At 40.6% G+C, this 25,762-nt stretch overlaps 1 protein-coding gene across 13 annotated transcripts in view; it reads left to right on the forward strand.

The window, feature by feature from the left end:
• Window positions 1-25,762, forward strand: part of NTM (neurotrimin) — a gene marked incomplete at its 3' end in the record, with an annotated part of 1,328,870 nt that overhangs the window by 22,149 nt on the left and 1,280,959 nt on the right. For 12 of the 13 annotated variants that reach the window (XM_079930747.1, XM_079930749.1, XM_079930753.1 and 9 more), the window contains exons 1-2: window positions 1,616-2,028; window positions 25,105-25,216. Of the gene's footprint in view, window positions 1-1,615; window positions 2,029-25,104; window positions 25,217-25,762 lie in introns of those variants that run through there. The other variant, XM_079930756.1, reaches the window with a different exon arrangement.

Raw genomic sequence — 25,762 nt, forward strand, 5'->3', positions numbered from 1 at the left:
AACCCCTATAATTCGAATGTTGGTGCATTTAATGTTGTCCCAGAGGTTTGTGAGACTGTCCTCAGTTCTTTTCATTCTTTTTTCTTTATTCTGCTCTGCAGTAGTTATTTCCACTATTTTATTTTCCAGGTCACTTATCCATTCTTCTGCCTCAGTTATTCTGCTATTGATCCCATCTAGAGTAGTTTTCATTTCGTTTATTGTGTTGTTCATCATTGTTTGTTTCATCTTTAGTTCTTCTAGGTCCTTGTTAAATGTTTCTTGCATTTTGCCTATCCTGTTTCCAATATTTTGGATCATCTTTACTATCATTATTCTGAATTCTTTTTCAGGTAGACTGCCTATTTCCTCTTCTTTTGTTAGGTCTGGTGGGTTTTTATCTTGCTCCTTCATCTGTTGTGTGTTTTTCTGTCTTCTTAGTTTGCTTATCTTACTGTGTTTGGGGTCTCCTTTTTGCAGGCTGCAGGTTCGTAGTTCCCGTTGTTTTTGGTGTCTGTCCCCAGTGGCTAAGGTTGGTTCAGCGGGTTGTATAGGCTTCCTGGTGGAGGGGACTAGTGCCTGTGTTCTGGTGGATGAGGCTGGATCTTGTCTTTCTGGTGGGCAGGTGCATGTCTGGTGGTGTGTTTTGGGGTGTCTGTGGACTTGTTATGATTTTAGGTAGCCTCTCTGCTAATGGGTGGGGTTGTGTTCCTGTCTTGCTAGTTGTTTGGCATAGGATGTCCAGCACTGTAGCTTGCTGGTCGTTGAGTGAAGCTGGGTGCTGGTGTTGAGATGGAGATCTCTGGGAGATTTTCAGTGTTCGATATTACGTGGAGCTGGAGGTCTCTTGTGGACCAGTGTCCTGATGTTGGCTCTCCCACCTCAGAGGCACAGCAGTAACTCCTGGCTGCAGCACCAAGAGCCTGTCATCCACATGGCTCAGAATAAAAGGGAGAAAAAGTAGAAAGAAAGAATTAGTAGAAGTAGAAAGAAAGAAAGGGTGGGAGGGAGGGCGGGAGGGAGGAAGGAAGGAAGGAGGGAAGGAAGGAATAAAAGAAAGAATATAAAGTAAAATAAAATAAAGTTATTAAAATAAAAAAAATAATTATTAGAAAAAAAATTAAAGAAAACAAAAGAAAACGGACGGATAGAACCCTAGGACAAATGGTGGAAGCAAAGCTACACAGAGAAAATCTCACACAGAAGCATACCCATACGCACTCACAAAAAGAGGAAAAGGGGAAAAAATCATAAATCTTGCTCTCGAAGTCCATCTCCTCAATTTGGGATGATCCGTTGTCTATTCATGTATTCCACAGGTGCAGGTATATCAAGTTGACTGTGGAGATTTAATCCGCTGCTTCTGAGGCTGCTGGGAGAGATTTCCCTTTCTCTTCTTTGTTCTCACAGCTCCCAGGGCTCAGCTTTGGATTGGGCCCCGCCTCTGCGTGTAGGTCTCCGGAGGGCGTCTGTTCTTCGCTCAGACAGGACGGGGTTAAAGGAGCCGCTGATTCGCGGTTTCTGGCTCACTCAGGCCGGGGGCGGGGGGAGGGGCACGGAGTGCGGGGCGGGCCTGCGGCGTCAGAGGCGGCGTGCCGTGCGTTCTTCCGCAGAAGTTGTTCCTGGATCACGGGACCCTGGCAGTGGCGGGCTGCACAGGCTCCCCGGAAAGGGGTTGTGGATAGTGACCTGTGCTCGCACACAGGTTTCTTGGTGGCGGCAGCAGCAGCCCTAGCGTCTCATGCCCGTCTCTGGCGTCCGCGCTTTTAGCCTCGGCTCACGCCCGTCTCTGGAGCTCCTTTAAGCAGTGCTCTGCATCCCCTCTCCTCGCGCACCAGGAAACAAAGACGAAAGAAAAAGTCTCTTGCCTCTTCGGCAGCTCCTGACTTTTCCCCGGACTCCCTCCCGGCCAGCCGTGGTGCACTAACCCCCTGCGGGCTGTGTTCACGCCGCCAACCCCAGCCCTCTCCCTGCGCTCCGACCGAAGCCCGAGCCTCAGCTCCCAGCCCCGCCCGCCCCGGCGGGTGAGCAGACAAGCCTCTCAGACTGGTGAGTGCCGGTCGGCCCTGATCCTCTGTGCGGGAATCTCCCCGCTTTGCCCTCCGCACCCCTGTTGCTGTGCTCTCCTCCGCGGCTCCGAAGCTTTCCCCCTCAGCCACCCGCAGTCTCCGCCCGCGAAGGGGCTTCCTACTGTGTGGAAACGTTTCCTCCTTCACAGCTCCCTCCCACTGGTGCAGGTCCCGTCCCTATCCTTTTGTCTCTGTTTTTCCTTTTTTCTTTTGCCCTACCCAGGTACGTGGGGGGTTTCTTGCCTTTTGGGAGGTCTGAGGTCTTCTGCCAGCGTTCAGTAGGTGTTCTGTAGGAGTCGTTCCACGTTTAGATGTATTTCTGGTGTATCTGTGGGGAGGAAGGTGATCTCCGCGTCTTACTCTTCCGCCATCTTCCCGGAAGCCTCAACAGCTTAGCCTTTATCTTTACTAATACAGATAAGAAAAGATAATTAGAATGAAACTCGTATTTGGAAAGCAAAGAATGAGGAACACCAAAGGTCGTCAGATCTTGCTGGGCATGAGTTGTGACAGCTCCCACCCTGGCAGGAGCGCTGGTGCTTGCCTAGCCCAGCTGGCTGCCCTTGGTGCTACTCTCTGGAAGTAAGTCCAGTTTCCATTGTTCCTTGTCTTTGTCCTCTGATTTTATTTTTGCTTTTCTTTTTTTCCTTTCCCACTGCTCTCCATAGATGTATCTAGAAAAGGTATTGGAAAATGTGCCTTTTTGGAACTGCATTATCTACACAGCCGAGTTCCTGCTAGTACAGTTTTGGGGCCCAACTGTAGCTTTAAGGGTTGAACATTCTTACATTTCTAAAGGCAAGGGTTTGGTTTTTGCATTAATATAATGCCTCACAAACTAAATAGCCTTCAATCTTTGCGTTTCTTATCAGCTCCACGTAAAAGTAAACATATCCAATGATTGTTTCAGGTTGTAGTTTTTACATCCATCAGATCTCTTTTAGTTACTAGCTTTTGTGCTCAGCTCATAACTCTCTCAGTCAGTTTAATGGTAGCTGTATTAAAAACATTTGCAAAGGTGGTCTGGTGTGGAAAGGCATCATCCTTAGTCTGAGTGTTGCCGCTAGATTATCTCCCATTCTCCAGTTGGTGAGAACAGTTAATGGGAGATTCTTGAGAAAGGCTCTGAGTAGCAATCTCATTGCCTGTTGTTTGGGGATACAGAGTCTGTTGATTTTTCTAAGACAGCCCAACCCCAAATCCTAGTTTCAGTCAACCAGATTGCAGCCTGTCTTTAAGGTTATGATGTGGAAGTTTCACATATTATTTCTCCCCATAGCCCGTTGCCCTGAAGTTGGTCATTTGGTCACACCTAGCTGCAAGGTAGCAATGATTCCAGATAAAACTCATAGTGTCCTATTACTAAAAATAGAAAAAAAAAAATATATATATGGTATAGTTAGCTGTCTCTGCCACACATGTAGATTGGAAATAAGAAACAAAACTCTTATCTTTTCAGATGTAATGACTTTTCAGTATAGAAACCTCAAATAATTTATTGACAAATTATTAGAAGTAATGAGAGGGTTTATCTAAGTGACTGTCTAAAGAACAATATCTAGAAATTATTTACATTTCTACATATAGTCAATAAAACGTTAGAAAATAATATTAAAAAATAAAATTTACAATAACAAAATTTTTTTAAAAAGATGCTTAGGTATAAATCTAACCAAACTTGTAAGAACTTTGTGGAGAAGATTATAAAATTTGATTGAAAGACATTAATGGTCAGTGTCCATGGAAAGAAATTCTCAATACTATAAAGATATTAATTCTCTTCCAATTAATTTATAATTCAATCCCAATAAAAATCCCAACAATGTTTTGAATGAAACATGACAGATTGATTCTATAATGTATATGGAAATTAAAAGGGTCAAGAATTGTCAGAATAATAAAGGAGAGGAATAAGGTAGAAGAACTTGCCCTACCAGATGTCAATTTTATTATAAAACTATGGTGATTAAGATTCTGTGCTATTGGTGTGAGGATTGACACCTTGTCCAATGAAACAAGAAAGAGCCTGAAACAGATTGATAAATATATATGATCCAAGAAGCTTCTAGATTAACTGGAGGAAAAAGGAAAGAAGGGACTATTCAATAATCTTTCTGGGACAATTGATTTTTCCACACCAAAAAAATGGTATAAGATCTCGACTGTAGAAAAAATCAATTCCAGATGCATTAAGGACTTAATACAAAAGCGAAACTTTAAAACTGTTAGAAGAAAATGTGGGAAAATGTATTTCAAATCTCAGGGTAGAGGAATAACTTTTAAAAAGACAAAAATCACTAATCAAGATAGAAGGATTGATGAATTTTATTACAGTAGACTTAGAATTTCTGTTCATCAAAGTCATGATGAAGAAAGTGGAAAGGCAAGCCATATACTAGCAGAAGTTATTTGCAACACATACTTGAAAATGCATTTCTATCTATAGACATAAAAAACTATAAACCACCAAGAAGAAAACCCAAATAACCCAATAAACAACCTAGCAAAGTAAATGAATAGGCATTCCATAGAAGAGAAGATATGGTGAGAAAGCATTTAAAATTATTTTTAAACTTATTAGTAAATCAGAAAAACAAATTAAGAGTAAAATAAATGTATCCATTAGATAGGCAAAAATCAAAGCATTTAACTATATTCAGTATTAGAGAAGATGTAAATTAATAGGAGCTCATACACACTCTGGTGGGTATGTGACTCTTAAAGAACGTTGGAAGACAAATTGGCCCAGTGAAATGGAACATTTATGTAGTTTATTTCCCATCAATCCCCCTCCGAGGTGTATATCCTATAAAAACTCTTCACATGTACACTGAGAGACAGATAAGATTGTTCATAGCAGTAGTTTTCATAATATAAAAAAAATTGGACACATCTTAGGTACTCATTCCCAGAAGTACACCTACATGTAACAGCTTGGATAAATGTCAGTGACAAAACAAGTCTTTAGAACAGTGCTCCTCAAACTTTGTTATGCAGGCATACTGTCAAAATGAAGATTCTCATTTAGTGGATCTGGGCCAGTGCCCCAGATTCTGCATTTCTAACAAGCTTTTGGGTGATGCTGTTGCTGCTGGTCTGCAGATCACATTTTTGATTAGCAAGGGCCTAAGACTACATATAGTAAATACCTTCATTATGGAGCACAAAACCAAGATATACCAAGCAGTGTGTTATTTAGGTAAATTGTGCATATGTGTGGGATAAACTAACAAAAAAGGCAATTATAAAATTCAGCATAGTGGTTACTATTTGGGGGATCAGGACCAAGAGGAGTGCATTAGATAGATGTTATAGTTCTTAAGTTGTATAGTGGATCATGGATTTGTTGTATTGACTAGCTCTGACCTCAACCTTTGGACATGGATTCATAATCAGTAGGAAGGCAGGATTAAGTTAGTAGACATTTTCATTCCTAACTATGCACCAGAATCACTTAGGGAGATTTTAAAAAAACACCAGTACCTACTCCCAGTTACCTGATGTTCTGATTTAACTGGTCTGGGTTGAAACTTGGGTGTGGTGTTTACTAAAAGATTGCCCTGCAGTGCTCATGTGTGACTAGGTCTGAGAACCATGGTAACAGACCACCCCTGATATTCCTCATAATCGTCTGTGATTTGAACATACAGAATTTTTTTCTTATTAGATTGACTTCTTGGAAAGGCTTTCCTGGTTCAGCTTAAATATCATGTTCTACAGTAACTGAAATAGGGCCTTTTAAACTGTAATCTCCCTGACCAGCAGGGGCTGTGTCATCTGGCTCACCTTTTGTTCCCCTGTTCCCCTGTATGATACCCAGCAGAGTTGTCACCAAATGCACCTATGAAGGTACTGGTGAATGATGGGTCACTGAATGTTAACCAGAGGTTTCCTCCAGGTCAATTTTTATCTTTCCTCTGAGTTCCCACAGCAATTTACATTGACTGCATTAAGGCAGTACTACTCAGTACAACTGTTGGCAGGTCTGTCTCTCCCACTTTACTGTGAGCTCCTCAAGGCCAGGCTCAGGGTTGTATTATTTTTAGACCCTCAGAGCTTAGTCCAGTGCCTCAATAACTGGTTGGCGAAGTAGCAGATAAATGACTTTTGAAAGATTTTCTGCAACATGCTATGACACTTTGCTGCTTCAGTCAGTCATAATTTAATCATCCAGGAATCAAGGCTTCAGAAGCATCGGTCTGCAGAGAGGGTCTCGCTATTCAATCTGCAGAAAATAGATTTAACATTTTAGGGCAGTTTGAGGTTCACAGAAAAATTGAGCAGAGAGTACAGAGTGTACCCAATATGCTCTCTGCCCCCCACATGCACAGCCCTCCGCACGGTCGACATCCCGACTTCCCGCACTTCAGAGGTACATTTGTTATAATCGATGAACCTACACTGACATTATTATCACCCAAAGGCCATAGTTTCCATTAGGGTTCACTCTTTGTGTTGTACTTTCTATGAGTTTTGACAAATGTGACAAGTATCCACGATTAGAGTATCATCTAGAATAGTCACTGCCCTAAAAATCCTCTGTACTGCACCCATTCATCCCCACTGGCAACCACTGATTTTTTTATTGTCTTCATAGTTTTGCCTTTTCCAGAACGTCACATAGTTGGAATCGTATAATATGTAGACTTTTTAGATTGGCTTCTTTCACTTGGTAACAACATAGTTAAGTTTCCTCTATGTCTGTTCATGGCTTGACTGCTTGTTTCTCTGTGATGTTGAATAATATTCTGTTTTTCTGGATGCACTATAGTTTATTTATCTATTCACCTATTGAAGGACATCTTGGTTGCTTCCAAGTTTGGCCAATTATGAGTAAAGCTGCAATAAACTTATGTGTTCAGGTTTTTGTGTGAACATAAGTTTTGAGCTCCTTTGGGTAAATACCAAGGAGTGGGATTGGTGTATCATATGGTAAGAGTATGCTTATTTTTGTAAGGAAGTGCCAAACTGTCTTCCAGAGTGTCTGTACCATTTTGCATTCTTATCAGTAATGAATGAGAGTTCCCGTTGCTTCACATCCTTGCCAGCATTTGGTGTTGTCAGTGTTCCGGAGTTTGGCCATTCTAATAGGTGTGTAGTGTATCTCACTGTTATTGTAATTTGCAATTCCCTAATGACATATGATGTTAAGCATCCTTTCATTTGCTTATGTTCCATCTGTATATCTTCTTTGGTGAGGTGTCTGTTTAGGTCTTTTACTCATTTTTAAATTGGGTTTCTCATTTTCGTATCGTCGAATTTTAGGAGTTCTTCGTATATTTTGAATGACAGTCCTTTGTCAGATATATCTTTTGAAAAATTTTTTATCAGTTTGTGGCTTATCTTCTCAATCTCATGACATAGATTTGTTTTCATATCTTTGATATAAAACTGAAATCTGATTATTTGCATTTTTATGCCAGAAGTGGAGAAGAGAAAAAAAATCTAGTTAATTGAGGGTTTAGGCTAATGCCCAGGTTGATTGAGGCTTTATTATCTCTGGCTTTGGCAGGCAGTGACATACCCATCATTTCCCCATCCCTTAAGTTGGGTGAGACAAAAAGACTGTCATGCCTTTATACTCATTCCATCTTCGTGCCTGGTCTCACTCTATCTCCCCTTACCCGGCCAAACTATTGATGGCCAGAAACGTGGGTGAGTAAGAGTGACAACGAGGCCCCTTTCTTCTCTATCCCACATACTCTAGACTTTTATGACAGCTGATCACCAATGAGAAGGGGTTAAATGTACAGAAGGAGGAAGTAGACCAGTTGCACGAGTTGTATATTCCGCACTGGCTGTCTGTGAGCTAATCATTCAGTGGATAAAAGACTTCTTTGGAGCCAAAAGTTAGAGAGAGAGAGAGAGACTTGGGAATGTGCCCAGCATTTACTCTTGGAGCTCCTTGGGAGATGAGAATGGACCCGCAGAAGTCAATTCCTCGTGAAGGACAGGCGTCTTTGATGATAGACAAGCAAGAGGCTGTGGCCCTTAGCTCTGCTTGGGTCTGTTTGCCGGCACTGACTGAGCCCAGGCAAACGGCTGTGGGAAATTTCCTTCACGAGCAGCCTGGGCTTGCAAGTGGGGGCCTCGCACGTCTTCTGGGCTTCACTGGGAAGCAGAAGCAATGGCGAGGTCCCTGAGAGCAAAGTGAAAGGGCCTTGGGAGGACAGTTTCAGAGTGTCAGAAGCTCAGGCGTAGTCCCTGCCTGTTCCTCCTGTCCGTGCCACTGGCCCTGCAGACAAACCTTGCCTAAGTCTTTCCTCTTGTCATGTTCAAGGCCCTATGTGTCTTGTTCCAGTTCATCTCTCCACCTAGCTGCACCTCCTTATACTTCCCTGCGTGAATCCTGCCCTGCAGAGGCCTCCTCCTCAGTGTTTTCCTGACACGCACGATGCCTCCCTTTCGGGCGCCTTTCTACTCTCTTGGCCTTTAACCCTCTCCCCTGGTCCTCTCATTCCTCCCTTAATCTTACCCAAAGGGAATTAAAGAACTCAAGTGTACTAGAAAGAGAGGAACTGGTCTTTTGTTCTTTGGTAGTACACTTGACTCTTGAACAACGTGGGTTTGAACTTTGCAGTTCACTTATACACACATTTAAAAAAATTTTTTGTATGTATTTCTTTTAAAAAAAATTTTATTTTATATTGGAGTAGAGCTGATTAACAATGTTGTGTTAGTTTCAGGTGTACAGCAAATTGATTCAGTTATACATATACACGTGTCTATTCTTTTTCAAATTACTTCCCCATTTAGGTTATTACAGAGTATTGAGCAGAGTTCCCCATGCTGTACAGTAGGTCCTTGTTGGTTATCTATTTTATTTTTATTTTTTATTAATTTTTATTGGAGTATAGTTGCTTTACAATGTTGTAATGTTTCTTGTTCTATAGCAAAGTGAATCAGTCATTCGTATACACATAGCCACTCTCTTTTAGATTTCCTTCCCATTTAGGTCAGTACAGAGCATCGAGTAGAGTTCCCTGTGCTATACAGTAGGTTCTCATTAGCTATCTGTTGTATGCGTAGTAGTGTGTATATGTCAGTCCCAATCTCCCAATTCATCCCACCTCACTACACACATTTTTTTCAAGAGTAAATAGTACGGTACTATACTGTCTGAGGCTGGTGAAATCCGCGGATCCACTGTGCGCAGGGTTGGCGCCCCTAACCCCTGCCTTGTTCAAGGGTTAACTGTATTTGGAAAACAGCTTTAAACATGTGTAGGTGACTGGGAATTACTCTTCTACCTTTAGGCAGAACCTCACTGAAACGACTGCCAGGAACACCCAATTCTCAGAAAATGTCCTCCGGGAATTTCAGTAAGATGCAGTTTTGAGAGAGGGCACTTACTGTGCTGGTTAAGAGCACAGGCTCTGGGACAGGTACCCGAGATCCAATTTCAGTGCCATAATTTGAAAACTCTGGGCCTTTGGCCAGGTCAGCAAACCTCAGTTTTCTCATATGGGAATATTGATAACATTTACCTCCTAGGATTGTAAGGAGGGCTAAGCAAGTTTATATGTGTAAAATGCTTTAGAATCTGGTACATAGTATGTGCTATAGAGTATATGAATGTTTGCTACTGGTTTTAATGAGAAGTGAAAAATTTGGTTTTTCAGTAGACAACATTTTTCAGGCTCTTGGCACTCTTCATTATCTTTTTTTTTTCTTTACATCTTTATTGGAGTATAATTGCTTTACAATGGTGTGTTAGTTTCTGCTTTATAACAAAGTGAATCAGTTATACATATACATATGTTCCCATATGGGCACTCTTCATTTTCAAATGCTTCCTGTTAAGGTAGTGAGTGGGAAGTGGAGGGGAGGCTTCCTGAACACTGGAAGATCATTCCAAACATCTAGGTGTGGTGCTCAGCCCCAGGCCGGAGACGGAACATGGATGCCTCATACTTTCTATCAACAGGTTTCCCAGGAGCCTCCTCCTCACCCCACCAGCCACACAAAGCCATTCTCCTGCTGCCACTCAGGTTTATCTTCTGTAGCCATCTGCAATAGGGACTTGTCAAGGGTGAAATGAAAAATTTTATCATTATTTCTAATTCTTCTGGATGTGGGTGTCATCAACGCATCAGGTTTAACGAGGAAAGATGATGAATCGTGAATGTTTATGAGGAAATGGCAGCAATTATCATGATGGTAATGAAGAGGGAAGTGAAGAGATTGGCCCACTGGGATGTTTCTCCCAGCCCAGGATGGTGGTGGCGTGGCTCCAGTGGTCTTGGGCATTACCATTGCACCAAGATGGATGGAGTGTCTTACCCAGCAGCCCTTGCAGATTCACTATTTTTTTTTAGAACTATGTCTTGTGGAACCAGGTTTGCAAGTTTTACATTGAGTGAGCAGCTATTTCTTATGTTAAGTTATTTCAGCTGTAGAGTAGAGAATTGTTGAAATAAATGGCTGGAGAATTTGAATTGCATTCATTCTTGACATTGGAACTGACAAATAGCTTCATTCCCCCACTGAAATGGAAAGTTTATTACTTTGATATGCAGGCATGCCATGCAGGCAGGGGAGATGGGGTGTCCGCATTTTATTTTAGTGTAACTCTTCTACGATGCTGTGATAGAGTGAAATAAAATGATTTTCTGAAATCCTGTTGGGATCCATCCCTTGCCCCATTCTCCACATTCGACTGGAAATAAAACCAATTAAAACATTAATTTATAACTAGTATAAAACCCAATCTGACAGCTGGTTATTCCTGTCTGAGCACGGAGTTCTCAGGGGGAATAGAACTGGTAGGTGGTGGAGGCAGCATGAGAACGCAGCATCCGGATGGATTGAGTTGGATCACCTGCTAGTTGGAACCTGCCCACCAGGTGCTGGGCATCTCCAAAGGGAAACCATCAGAGCTGGAGATCTGGAGGACAGACTTGCCAGAGTCCTGGAAACGCAATAATTGTAGATTTCTCCTTGACATTTTCTCAGCATTGGGGGCTTCTCACCGCCCTGCCAGCAGGAATCACTGCAAGGAGAGAGGCAATGAGTGTGGCATTCAAGGAAGCCATGAACACAGCGGAGTTGAGGGGTGGCAGGGATGCAGGCTTGCTGGAGTTGCTGGGATACTCACCTGGGCACTCCTGCTGAAGCTCAGCCCATCCTTCTGATGGTGTCATCAGAGGAAATGGAACACAGCTGTTCATCCTCTCCACACTAGCCTTTCCCATCTTAAAGTCCTTGATCACTGCATCTCCTCACTTTTTCCTCTAAAACTTGTCAGAGGCCCGCACATCTAACAGACTTCATGAATGGTTGCTTACCCGGTTCCACACTGGAGAACAGCCACTCCACTCACTCTGTTGACTTAATGCTGATCATTAATTTATAAAGACCTGATGAAAGGGCCTCATCCATATGGAAAGCACAGATTTCTTCTTCTTGTCTCCTTAGCATCCGATGCCCATGGAATGATTCGTGCTCCCTGGTAGGAATCTCCAGTGCGGAGTGTGGTCATCAGTGCAGCCTATGTGAGACCCTTGTAGATATTTCTGGCAACTTTCAAGCCAAAATCTGTACTGGAGCTGGAGTTTGACCCTGACCGTTCAAGCACAACACAGCCCAGGACTTCTGGGACCCCCTCTTCCACAGGGCTTGAGAGAAGTCTTCTGCGGTCTTAGGGATCCAAAAAGCACTGTATCAGAGGAGCATGGGTGTGTCCAGTTCACTAAAGGAAAGCTCTTTCGTAGACGAGCTCACCTCAGTCCCTCAACAGGACCAGTGCCCGTTTCTCTGGAAGCTCTAGAATCTTAACTGTAGCGTGTGATCTCTGGTAGCTTTGCAGATACAATTAAAGCAGCAGCTGTGCCTGTGCCCAAGCGGAATCCTCTCCTGCCACACTCATCCTGACACTCCTCAGTGTAATTGCTTCATCCACATCTGCTTGACTTGAAAGCTCCCGGTTTCTTCTCTACTCCCCCTTATTAGAAGAAAATCAGGAATTGAAACCTGTGGTTAAAGAAAGAAGCTTCCAAGCCTGGGACCAAATCGGTTTTTTGCAGCCATTCATCTGTGCTAGGTAGTCCTGAGTTATGAAGCAGAGCACCATGGCGTAACTTGAGGGGTCACAGAACCTGCTGTCCTGGGTACCATCCTAGGCATGCACATTGGAAAGGATCTTGAAGGATAGGAATTGAGTGTCCAAGGTAGAAGCAAATATGCCTTCTTCCAAGAGTGGTCTGAATGTTATTTTTCTATAAGAACTTCAGTATTCTGTGGGCTGGATAATAAAATGCTGATGGTATGGTGATGATTTCATGAGTTGAATTTCCCAAGTTATCTAGCTGCTGTTGCTAATGATAGCAGTTATCATTTTTGAGCCCTTACTATGGGCCAGTCATTATACCAAGCACTTTAATATTTCATTCTATTCAATCATCTGGTTTAATTCTTCTCTACCCTTGTATTCAGTGAGTGAACCAGATCACTCTCTTATAACTTGGTTATACTTACTCTAGGCCCAGTGATGACATGACTGCCAGAGCTGTTGGCTGTCATTTCCAGGCTAAAAGTCAGTAAAGATCTAGGCTCCAGGACATTCAGAAGAGAGAATAGAGATTTAAGCTCTATCAGCTTGCCAATAATATGGGAGACGTAATCCAGTTTTTCTACTAAAGTGGAAGGAGAGAGTTGTGAGTTAGTGTCTGTTCTCTGTTGGATTCTGCTGGCCTTGACTTACAGGGCAGTGTTTATCAACAATTTGCATTCTTCTATTTCCCAGTGAACTGTGAACATGGTTGCGTAACTTCCATGGGAAATCAGGTGTGTATGTTTCTGGGGCATGGTGGAGGGATGAGAGAGGACAGGTAAGACGGAGCACCGATTCTTCAGACTGATCCAAATGGTCAAAATTCATTTCAAGTGAGTGTATCACTGATGTGGTAGTTCTGTCTCTGGGACATGTCTTATCTATTCTCATCTCTGTGTCTCTGCACATTGTTCCTTTATTCCTGGGTGGTCTTGGTCCCTCATATCTGATTTCGATTTCTACTCCTCACCTTACAGATTCTTTCTAATCCTTGAAGACTTTCAATTCCTACTTAGACTTCTTTCTTTCCTATATCCTTTCTTTCCTTCTTTCCTTCCTTTTTGTCTTTGATTCTTGTCTGTACCATTAAAAATTTGGTCATCATATTGTTCAGTATAGAGGTCAAATGTGAAAGCATGTGGGCTTTGAAGCAAGACGGTTTGGGTTTCAATCCCAGCTCTTACACTTCCTATCTATATGACCATGGGAAAGCTCTTTAACTTCTCTGTGCCTCAGTTTCCTCATCTGTAAATAGGATTGGCCTTTTCTTGATGGTTTCCTTTTCTGTGCAAAAGCTTTTAAGTTTAATTAGGTCCCATTTGTTTATTTTTGCTTTTGTTTCCTTTGCTTTAGGAGACAGATCCAAAAAAATATTGCCATGATTTATGTAAAAGAGTGTTCTGCTTATGTTTTCTTCTGTTAGTTTTATGGTTTCCGGTGTTACATTTAGGTCTTTAAACAATTTTGAGTTTACTTTTATATATGTGAGAAATTGTTCTAATTTAATTCTTTTACATGTGGCTGTGCAGCTTTCCCAGCACCATTTAAAGAACAGACTGTCTTTTCTCCACTGTATGTTCTTGCTTCCTTTGTCATAGATTAATTGGCCATAAGTGTGTAAGTTTATTTCTGGGCTTTCTATTCTGTTCCATTGATCTACATTTCTGCTTTTGTGCCAGTACCATATTGTTTTGATTACTGTAACTTCGTAGTATACTCTGAAGTCAGAGAATGTGATTCTTCCAGCTCTGTTCTTCTTTCTCAAGATTATTTTGGCTCTTTGGGGTCTTTTGTGTTTCCATTCAAGCTTTAAAATTGTTTGTTCTAGTTCTGTGAAAAACGCCATTGGCATTTTGATAGGGATTGCATTGAATATGTAAATTGCCTTGGGTAGTATGGTCATCTTAACAGTATTAGTTCTTCTAATCCATGAACGTAGTATATCTGTCCATCTGTTTGTGTTGTCTTCTATTTCTTTCATCAGTGTCTTAAAGTTTTATGAGTACTGGTCTTTTACCTCCTTAATTAGATTTATTCCTAAGTATTCTTTTTGATGCAATTGTAAATGGGATTGTTTCCTTAATTTCTCTTTCTCTTAGTTCATCATTAGTGTATAGAAATGCAACGGATTCTAATAGGAAAATTCTATTAGATTTTCAATATTCATATTGTCAAGGAATTTTCTTGAATATCAAGATTCTAAGGCCAGAATCTTGGGACCAGAGTCCTTATGGTACTGGAAAAAGTTGAGGCTGCTCAGTCCACAGTGCCAGACACCCAGGCATGGTCAGCTTGCAGTTTCATGTTCTGATTAACCATTACCAGTGGGTTAGTTTTGAGGTTACATATATAAAGATTCTGAGGTTCTTTCAGACCTTTCCTGAGGTTTGTGTTTGTTTCAAAGTATATTCATGTTCCACTTAAATCTGTTTTAAAATTCATATAACCTTGAATTGTAACAGAACAAGGACATAACTTTTCAAAAGAAGCTGCTTCCCACTAGCTATCTATTTTACATTATCTAGTAAACATTACCAGGGAGCTGCACTTTTAATGTTTAAAAGGTAAACTTAAGCAACGTATTGAAATTTCGCATATCTGATGGGGACTGTGGGGCATAGAGGGTGGACTATTGGGCAGAACAAGAGGCTGGCTTTCCCTCCGTCCAAAGAAACATGCGTAAGAAGGGATTGTTGTGGTATTATATTATGATATGTTTGTCTTTTATCCATTTACAGTGTTGGTTGTGATGGTAAACTGAAGGTTATTCATTGCTGGTAGATTGGTCTGGCTGCTGCAAGTGTTATGAGGGTGAAGGGGAGAAGAAAAGAGGTATTAGGCTAGGGTGGTGAGTCTTTGTGTTTGCCCAGGGAAGACGGAGACACCCAAGGAAAGCAGGGAAATCAGATTTCTGGGGGATGTTAGGATTAACTGAGGGAGTATTTTTTACACATCAGACCATTACATGGCACAGAAAATTTATATTACAGATTAAAACCCAAGAGATCTCTGGGTAAAAAAAAAATTATGAAAAAGAATGAAAGATGAAGACAGATTAAAACAGAATTTTTCAGTGGATCTCAGATGTTTTCTGTAATGAGTAGCACATTCAATTGCATATGAAGTTAAGGTTATTTGTTGGCATGTGATTGATACTATCAGTATCTGAAGGTAATCAGAATTTTGTAATAAACAGACTAATGGCAGACTTTGAGGTTATAAGGAAGGATTATAGTGCATGGTTAAGAGTCTGTGTTCTCTTCCCAGTTGGAAATGGAGACTTAGCAAGTGGTTAACTAGAGCAATGGATCCCTGCTGTCTACTTGCTACGTATATCTTAGAATTCTCGAGACAAGATGAGATTTCCCATGGGAGTGAATATGGCCTGTCCTCCTGCCCTCTCCCCTTCACACCTGAAGAGCCATCCTCATTGTCTATCAGGATTCCATCCCAGCCTTCCACAACCTGGGTCTCAGAGTTCTTGGGAAAGGATGCATAACAAAAGCCAAAATTATATACTCTTATCAGGAGAATTAAAGGCTCTAAAGGAGAAAGACTGAAGAGAGAAAACTGATGAAAATGCTAAAAAATCAGAATCGTGCATCTATGCACAGAGGGCCTTTTAACCGAGGTCTACAGATTTAGCTGAAGTGAAGAAATTATTCAGTGCAAGCCTGCAGGGAAAACCAGGGGTAGATTAAACAATGATTGATAAATTTAGCGGGTAATTATTTCTATTTTTTAAAAAGTTTTCTTTAATTGCATTTCCCTTTAAATGTGGAAGGTAGATTCCGTATTTATGTGTTAGCATATGGTATTTGTTTTTCTGTTTCTGACTTACTTCACTCTGTATGACAGACTCTAGGTCCATCCACCTCACTACAAATAACTCAATTTCATTTCTTTTTATGGCTGAGAAATATTTCATTGTATATATGTGCCACCACGGGGAAGGGTAAGCTGGGACGAAGTGAGAGAGTGGCATGGACATATATACACTACCAAATGTAAAATAGATAGCTAGTGGGAAGCAGCCACATAGCACAGGGAGATTAGCTTTGTGACTACCTAGAGGGGTGGGATAGGGAGGGTGGGAGGGAGACGCAAGAGGGAGGAGATATGGGGATATATGTATATGTATAGCTGATTCACTTTGTTGTAAAGCAGGAACTAACACACCATTGTAAAGCAATTATACTCCAGTAAAGATGTTGAAAAAAAATGTGGAAGGTAGGAGTCTTACGAGGAGTTCAGATAAGTCATTCAATGTTTGGCAACCTAGTAAAGAAACTGTGAGATGTAGCTTGGAGTGTGAAATGTTAGGGATTCCCAGAGGGTGCTCATCCCTAGGGAAAGGGAACCTGTCCTACAAGCTTGACCTGAATTAGAAAGAGAGCCTCAGGGTCTGAAAGGAGAGTGATTCTGAGTACAATGTACTGTCTGCTGCATGGATTTGTAGGAGCACAGAGCAAACGCTTTGAGCCCCAGGTTCCTTAAGGTGGAGGCTGAAGTCATTGATTTGAGACTTTTTTCTTTTCTGAGATGGATATTTAGTGCTATAGATTTCCCTCTTACTACTGTGTTAGCTGTATCTCACAAATTTTGATATAATATGATGTGTGTATGTGTATTATATATGTGATACATTATATATAATACTTTCAGTTCCAAATACTTTCTATTTTCACTATTGATTCCTTCCCTGATCAGTGTACATCTTAGCAGTGTGTTACCAGCTTCCAAATATTTGGGGAATTTTCCATATATCTTTCTGCAATTCATTTCTAATTTACTTTCATTGTGGTCAGAGAACATGTTTTGTATGCTGTGAATACTTTAAAATCTATCATATTATGGCCCAGAATATGATCTGCCTTGGTATGTGTTCTGTATGCACTTGGAAAGAATATGTATTCTGCTGTTGTTAGGTGAGGTGTTCTATAAATGTCAATTAGATCAAATTGATTGCTATATCCTTACTATATCCTTAGTTATTTTTGGTCTAGTTGTTCTATCAGTTATTGAGAGAGCAGCATTGACGCCTCCAAGTATAATTGTGGATTTGTCTATACATCCTTGTGTTCTCTCTGCTTTTTTCTTTATAGTTTTGGAAAATTTTTTAGGTGCATAAGAATTTTTTAGGATTTTTATATCCTCTTGATAAATTAATCCATTTAATATTATTAAATGAGCTCTTTATTTCTGATAATATTGTTTCCTATGAAATCTACTTTGTTTTATGTTAATATTGCCACTCCAACTTTCTTTTGATTAGTGTTATATCTTTTCCTATCCTTTTGATTTTCATCTACTTTTGTTTTATAGTTAAGGTTTTTTGATAACTGAATAATATGTTGTTTCTTGTTTTATTCATTTTTATTCAATCTGAGGATCCCTGTCTTTTAATTCAGGTGTTTAGACCACTTACACTTAATTTAATTATTGATGGCTGGATTTAAATCTACTGTCTTACTATATGTTTTCTATTTGTTCTATCAATTATTCCCCCTTTTCATATTTTTCTGCCTTCCTTTGAATTGAGTATTTATTATAATTCCATTTAATATCTTTGTAATGTATTAGCTATATATCTTTGTTATTTTAGCTGCGTTATAATATGAACCTTTAACTTGTCATAGTCTACCTTCCAGTGATAACCTATTATATGTAGAGTATAAGAGTTTTACCACAGTATATTTCCATTTCTCTCTTCTCAGCCTTTGTGTTATTATTTTTTAAAATTTTATTGGAGTATAGTTGATTTATAGTGTTGCGTTAGTTTCGGGTGTACAGCATAGGGATTCAGTTATACATATACATGTATTCATTCTTTTTCAGATTCTTTTCCCATAAAGATCATTACAGAGTACTGAGTAGAGTTCCCTGTGCTCTACAGTAGGTCCTTGTTGGTTATCTGTTTCATATATAGTAGTGTATGTATGTTAATCCCAAGCTCCTAATTTATCCCTCCCCCCACCCACGTTTCTCCTTTGGTAACCATAAGTTTGTTTTCGAAATCTGTGAGTCTGTTTCTGTTTTGTTAAATAAGTTACCATATATCATTAAAAAAAAATTAGATTCCACATATGAGTGATATCATATTTGTCTTTCTCTGTCTGACTTAACTTCACTTAGTATGATAATCTCTAGGTCCATCCATGTTGCTGCAAATGGCATTATTTCCTCCTTTTTTATGGCTGGATAATGTTCCATCGTATATATCTACCACATCTTCTTTATCCATTCTTCTGTCGATGGACACTTAGGTTGCTTCCATGTCCTGGCTATTGTAAATAGAGCTGCAATGAACATTGTGGTACATGACTCTTTTTGAATTATGGTTTTCTCAGGGTATATGCCCAGGAGTGGAATTGCTGGATCACATGGTAATTCTAATTTTAGTTTTTTAAGGAACCTCCATACTGTTCTTCATAGTGGCTGTATCAATTTACATTCCCACCAACAGTGCAAGAGGGTTCCCTTTTCTCCACACCCTCTCCAGCATTTATTGTTTGTAGATTTTCTGATAATGGCAATTCTGACCAGTGTGAGGTGATACCTCATTGTAGTTTTGATTTGCATTTCTCTGGTAATTTGTGATGTTGAGCATCCTTTCATGTGCTTTTTGTCAGCCTTTGTGTTATTTTTAACAAACTTTTTACTTCTATATATGTTATAAAACCCGTAGTATATTGTTATTATTTTTGCTTTAAACAGTATCATATTTCTTAAAAGTATTTAAATAATAAGAAAATTATCTTAACATATACCTATATAGTTTCCATTTCTGGTGCTTTTTATATGGATTGGGACTATTATCTGGATTTTTTTTTTTTTTTTTTTTTTTTTTTACTGATTTGCTTGAAACAATTTCTTTAACTTTTCTTGTAGAGCAGGTCTTCTAGTAATGAATTCTTTCAGATTTTTAATGTCTGAAATAGTTTTTATTTCATACTCATTTTTGAAAGATATTTTCACTGGGTAAAGAAATGTAGGATCAAAGTTTTTTTCTTTCAGTACTTTGAAGTACTTCTGGCTTGTATTGTTATTAATGAATAATCTGTTGTCATCCTTATGACATATGTTCTTTTGTATATAACTGCTAGATTTTCTACTTACCGGTTTTAAGCAATTTGTCATGGTGTAGTTTTCTTCACATTTCTTGAGCTTAAGATTTGTTGAGATTCCTTGGAGCAGTGGAATTGTAGTTTTCATAAAATTTGGATAATGTATAGTCCTTATTTCTTCCAATATTTTTTCTGTCCCTCCCATCTCTTATTTAACTCTGTTTCCTTAATTCAAGGCGGGTGCTGGGCTCTGCTGGGGTTCCTTCCCCGAGCTCTCTCCAGGAAGTAGACTGAGCAATAATAGGGCTAAGCTTGTTTATTTCTCATCACTCAGCAGTCATTGTCCCTTGATGCCTAATGTCTTTAGGACCATTATTTCATTATCTGTCTTGATCTTTATCTGTTTTAGGTGGGAAGTGATATCCAGTTGCTGTTAACTTCTTCTAGGCTTATGGTTCATGTCTGGAGTGTTCTGGGACATGGACAGAAGTGCGGGGCAGGAGACGACTCTGCCTGGAATGGGTCGTGTCTCAGAATGGCACGTATGCTGTTCCCTCTGCAGAGAACACTCTTGCACATACTGTTCACCTAGTTAACTCCTATTAGTCGTCTAAGTCTCAATCTACACGTGACTTTGTTTAGAAGCCTGCTCTATGAGCATCTATCCTTTTTTAACTTCCCCTTTTAGATGATTCCATGGTATTCTGTACTTTTAGCTGCACTCACTCATAGTATATTTCTTTTCCTTGTCTTTCTTCACCACAAGGTTATAAGCTCTATGAGGACAGAGACATAGCTGTCTTATTTCCTGCAACAGTACAAGAGGGTTCCCTTTCTCCTACTGGATCAAAGTAGGTGTTTAGTAAATGTTTTTTTGACCAGTAAATAGGAGAAGATGAAAGCATTTGTGTGTGGTAGGGGCAATGGTGCCTGGTGGGTGATGGGTACACAGCATAAACATTAATTGTGGCTTGTGTCAACCACGTGGTAGCTGACTGAAATTACTGACCAGACAATGTACAAGCATATTTGAGATATGTACTAAAAAATTCCAGAAAAACTTCAGGGTTGGGAACAAAGGGAATTCTATAGAGTAATAAGATCTTTCATGGATAGATTTGTGGGTCAGGGAGGGTCAGTAAAATCTAGGTTATCATTATTGTGATCTTATCTGTCTTTATAGGCTGGTGTGCATGGGGATATACTATGTATATCATTATCATTATATCATAATATATCATTATATACTGTGGTATCATGTATCATAATTTATAATGTTATATAGGAGAAATATGTATTTTTATCTGTTTGTGTGTTGTTTGTTTTACCCCCCATGACGTAAACTCTGTGAAGTCAGGTGCTTGGTTTTTTTGTGTTGTCTGCCCCATCCCTGATTCTAGAGCCATCTTGTTCACATTGCAGTTACTCAATAAATATTGGTTAAATACATGAGTGAGATATATTTATACTACTCTATTTTAATTCTGTTTAAGTAGTATGCTAAACTACCGTTTTTTTCTTTTTTGTTTATTTTTTTTAAACACAATTAAGTGGAAATCAAACTACGTTCTCTCTTCATTTTATTATGCCTATCGGGACTCTGGCTACTGAGATTAAAACCGCTTAACTAAGGCTCCAATGTCCACCTGGTGGCAGCTTAACTTAATCACAGTCAAATTACCTCAGAGGAAATTAGCAGCTTTCCAAGAACTGAGCTTGACAACTCAAAGCATGTAGAAGCCCCAGGGCGCCCATGTGTCCACACTGCACCTGGCTCTGGAGACAAGGGCAGCCCCACATTAAGCAGTGGGGAGACATCATTAAGGTTATGATTAAACTGCCTTGCAGGGCAAAAAAATAGCCTGCTGAGAGAAGGCCGAAGTCCCGCCAAAAACATGACTGCTTTGTTATTTATTACAAATTTCTGGCGATTTCCCTTCCTAAACCAAAAGTAGTAATGGGAGTATTACTGCCTCAGCATGCAGGTTGGCAGGATAAAGACTAGGATGCACAGGGTTGGGTGTAATAGAAGCAGTGAATGAACAAGGATTTATATGTGCCCAAGAGGTAGAGTTCTAAGGGACAGCCAGGGTCAAGTACAGGGTAGGGTGCTCAGTAGGGAGACTTAAGAGCTGACCCTGGGAGGATCAGAGATATGGCCAAGATGGTGTTGACCTGAAGCAGATCGACTGCCAGATATTTTTTCAACAAAGATGGGTTTATTCAAGATGAGTAGAGAATTGCAATTAAGGGGCTGCAACCATGGCGAGCCATGTGCATGTCCCCCCATTTCAAGAGAAGGAGAACCCTTTTATAGGGGGGAAAAAAAAGGAAGCTGGGAGGGCTGGAGTAAACAGAGAGTCCATGGCTTTTCATTGGCTGAGTCCTCACCAGGAAAGAAGTGTCTTTCATCTTCCTGTTGGGCTCTGCTATGGTCACAGGGCATGAGAGCTCCCCCTTCTGGTCTCCCAGTTCTACTTAATTGAGATTTCTGTTTATTAATTTTTTACAAAGGACACCTGAAGATCAGTAATTTGGGAAAGTGTGTGTGGCACTGGTGTTGAGGGCGGAGCAAGTAGTTTTCAGGGTGATCTGACTTAGATCATCAGGATGGCATCTTTCCCTAGAGCTGCCTTTAATGGAAAGCTAAGAACATGTCAGCTCTTGGTGCCTGGATGTTGAGTACCACCTGCCCCTCCCTCCGTAGCTATTTTGGCTTATGATAACAGAGTGAGTTCCAGATGGGAAAGGCTTGACTCTATGTAGGTAATGCATTTCATGTGTCTATTAGGGCAAAGCAAAAAAAAAAAAAAAAAAAATCAAATACCGGTGTTATTCTTTATCCATTGTTGCTGTTAGGGTTCAGTGCATGAAACAGAAACCACTCTGGGTCTCTTAGGCAGAAAGGGACTTAATATGGAAAATTAGGTGCTTCAAAATAATTGGAATTGCTGCAGAATGGAGTTGAGGGTTGAAATTGTTGAGCTCAAGGGCACAACACTAGAGCTGCAATCCAGGGATCAGAAAGCCACCGTCTTTGTCACAAATGCCTCTTGACACTCGTGGAGCTGGGGACTAGGCACTGGGATGCCAAGTCTGGCTGCCACCACTGCATCTTGATTCTCATATGTTCAGGACGTTACCTGCCAGCATAAACAGCAAAGTATAGCAGCCTTTGTTCACTTCCATCTTCCAAGTATCACTCCAGTGGATCCAATGGCTAGAACCTAAGTTGGGTGCAGAGTCTGAGAGATTGGGGAGTGTGGGATTTTGTTTTCATTTTAGTATTCATTTCTCTCTGGTGAGGCCAGGACCAGGGTGAAGCAGAGAGGCAGCCAGGGGCATGAAATTTACAGAGGTGCTCGCTCTCAGGGTCAGGCAGGTGCAGGTGTTCACCTCATAGTAGTACTGTGATAATTAAATGAGATAAATCTTTTACAGAACTTAGTGTAATTTTAACACGTGATGAGTGCTCACTAATTGCTGGGTCAATACCTTTTAGCTCTAGGGAGAAACGGAAAATGACATTACTTTCTCTTCTCCTATGAATATTCTTCGAAGAATTTTTTCCTTCGATGAATCTCTAGCCTTATGTTCTATAGGCTTTTGAGGGTGATGGTCATAAGGCCAGTTTGGCCACTTTTCAGTGAGTCGTGCTGTGTGTGTAGCGCCTCTCTAGAATGTATGGGCGTCTGTTACCTTTATCCTAAGCTTTGAGCATTCAGCCACAAGGAAAGATCTTTTTAACATCTTGTCACACCTCCCTAATTCTTCCACACATAATGGCAGCCTCTGAAAATTATACCTTAGAATGTCATCATTTTTTACTTAATGACTGTTTGAAATATAGATACCCATAGAACAACTTAGATTGTTTCCATATTTTGGCTATCGTGAATAATGCTGTGATGAACATGGGGGTGCAGATAGCTCTTTGATATCATGATTTCATTTCTTTCAGATATACACCCAGAAATGTAATTGCTGGATCATATAATAAAAATTATCATAGCTTAATTTTTTTGAGGAACCTCCATACTGTTTTCCACAGTGGCCGCACCAATTTACATTCCTGACAACAGAAAAGGGTTCCCTTTTCTCCACACCCTAAGCAGCATTTGTTGTCTCTTGCTTTTTTTGTTGATTTTTTCTTTTTGTGGTACGCGGGCCTCTCACTGTTGTGGCTTCTCCCGTTGCGGAGCACAGGCTCCGGACGCGCAGGCTCAGCGGCCATGGCTCACGGGCCCAGCCGCTCCGCGGCGTGTGGGATCTTCCCGGACCGGGGAACGAACCCCTGTCCCCTGCATCGGCAGGCGGACTCTCAACCACTGCGCCACCAGGGAAGCCCCATGGACACTTCTTTAAGAATAAAGAGTTTAATAAATATCAATTAGAGATACCCTATTATTTGTGTTATTTAGGACATTGATATCACTACTGATTATATTCCATCACTTGATGATTCATGGACTGAGGATGGGGGTGGACTAAAACTTCCCTCACTTACGGGCTCTGGTCATGTCTCCACTTCCAGAATTCATTACCTTGTTCTTAGCTGGACACTGCCCTTCCTATAATTGCTGCTTATTTGGAAATGAAGGTTTCAGGAAAATGTCTCAATTACCATTTTACACTTAATATGAGACATGTAAGGAAAGAGATAGTCCCTTTTGCTTCACAAATCACCATGAGGTTTTGGAACTTTGAGGGCTTTCTAGCTTTGCTGGAGCATGCGGTCACATACGCAGCAGTAGGTCCTTGAAGACAAAAATAGAGCAGCTATTTAGACTTCATGAACATGTTTGATTCTCTCAAGAATACATGGGGGAGGGTCATGGAGAATTGGAAATAAATGCATGATAGAGTTGTTCAGGAGCTTGGTGGCATCAGGTCAACATCTCTGTGAATCTCTTGACCTTTGCTTCATGTTTGTCATCTCATGGTTAGCAGATGGCTGCGGGGGATCCAGACATCATGTCCACATTCAAGGGAGGAAAGCATGGGAAAGGGGGAAAGACTTTGTTAGGTACATCCATTCCATTCCCCCCAAAAAACATTATCTCTCCCAGGAACGTCCTGCATGTGTGTCATCAGCCACCCAGACACTATGAGCTTTCAGGGAGGATGCAGAAGCAAGCATGTAGCCAGACACAGTGACGCCCCAAATAAAATCAAAGTTCAGTCAGCAAAGAAGAAGGGGGAAGTGAGCATTGAACAAGCGACTAACAGTACCTAACACAGTAGGGATTCAACTTATTTTTCTTTATATAGTGAACCTGTTTCTCAGAAGAGAAAAAGCCATTACTGATTTTTCACAACAATCTTTAAATTACAGGTCTCTCAGTCCGTGGGATTGAAATGAAACAAATCCTAGCAATAGACCCATGCCAGTCTCAGAATCACTTTTTTATTTCAGTGAATAGTGCTGATGTGTTGAGCTCATTTCAGTAGCTGGATGCTTCCTACCCTAATAGGAGCATTGTCCCAGGAGCCTCCTCAGCTATGTATGCAAATACGTTCCTGTCAAATCCTAACATCAGTTTGACATACATGCTTCAACATAGTTGAATTCCTGTGGAAATTATTCAGGTGAAGAATAGGGCAGATGGAATGGCACCACACAAGTACGGGAAAAGCTGAAACAGTAAAGAAATAACAAGTCAGCAAGCATAATAAGTCATGGAGAGATTGGCTGGAGAGCAGGAAGGGGCCGTGTCATGCATAGGCTTGGAGGTCAACGGTAAGGGGCGAAGATTTTATTCTAAGCACAGTAAGAAGCTGTTGAGGCACTTAGTTCAAACAGAGTGCATGCCTGGTTTACGAACGTCACTAGTGTAGTCATCCATGGGAAAAACAATTTAAATGTGTTCAAATGTCTTTTGTTAAGTTGAATAAGCAATTTGTCAATTTCAGTGTATTCAATGAATTGCTTTGATAGGCGTCTCCTGTATGTCACACATCCAAGGAGGAAACGCACCTGTGTGCATCAGAGGGGGCTCTCCGTAGACGTCTCTCCTCCCACTGCACAGAGCTGCAGAGTTCTCTGGCAAGTAAGTATCCCTTTCATGGGTTCTAGTTTCTCTTTTGTACTCTTATGCTGTTATGTATGAGTTTCATTATGTGTGTGCTCCCAAATAACTGGACCTATCATGTCTATTAAAGAAACCAATGGACATTCTGACTCTTAGAAATGATTACTTTTGCTTAAGAAAATGTTTGGCTCCTGTAGGGGTAGGTAATATGGTAGAGGGGTAAGAGTGGATGGGAAGGTAAGTCAGGGGTCAATTCAGTAGTCTAAGTGAGAGAGCACGGGTACTTGGGTTAGATTGGTGCTAATGGACACGAAGAACCATGGGTGACTTGAGATGTATTTTGGAGGAAAAAAATTGAATTAACGATGGATTCAGTTAAGGAAGGCATACAGAGAGAATAATCAAGTATAACTTCCAGAGTGCTGGCAGAGTACCGGTTGCATACTAGTAAGGCTTATTGCATGAATGAGAAAAGGGGGTATGATAGCCACGACATGTACAATGCTTTCCAGTTTTAAAATATTTGAACCTACATCTTAAGATATGGTAGGACAGGGTTTATTA

The sequence above is a fragment of the Stenella coeruleoalba genome (assembly GCF_951394435.1).
Source record: "Stenella coeruleoalba genome assembly, chromosome: 8".
In the NCBI taxonomy this organism is placed as follows: Eukaryota; Metazoa; Chordata; class Mammalia; order Artiodactyla; family Delphinidae; genus Stenella; species Stenella coeruleoalba.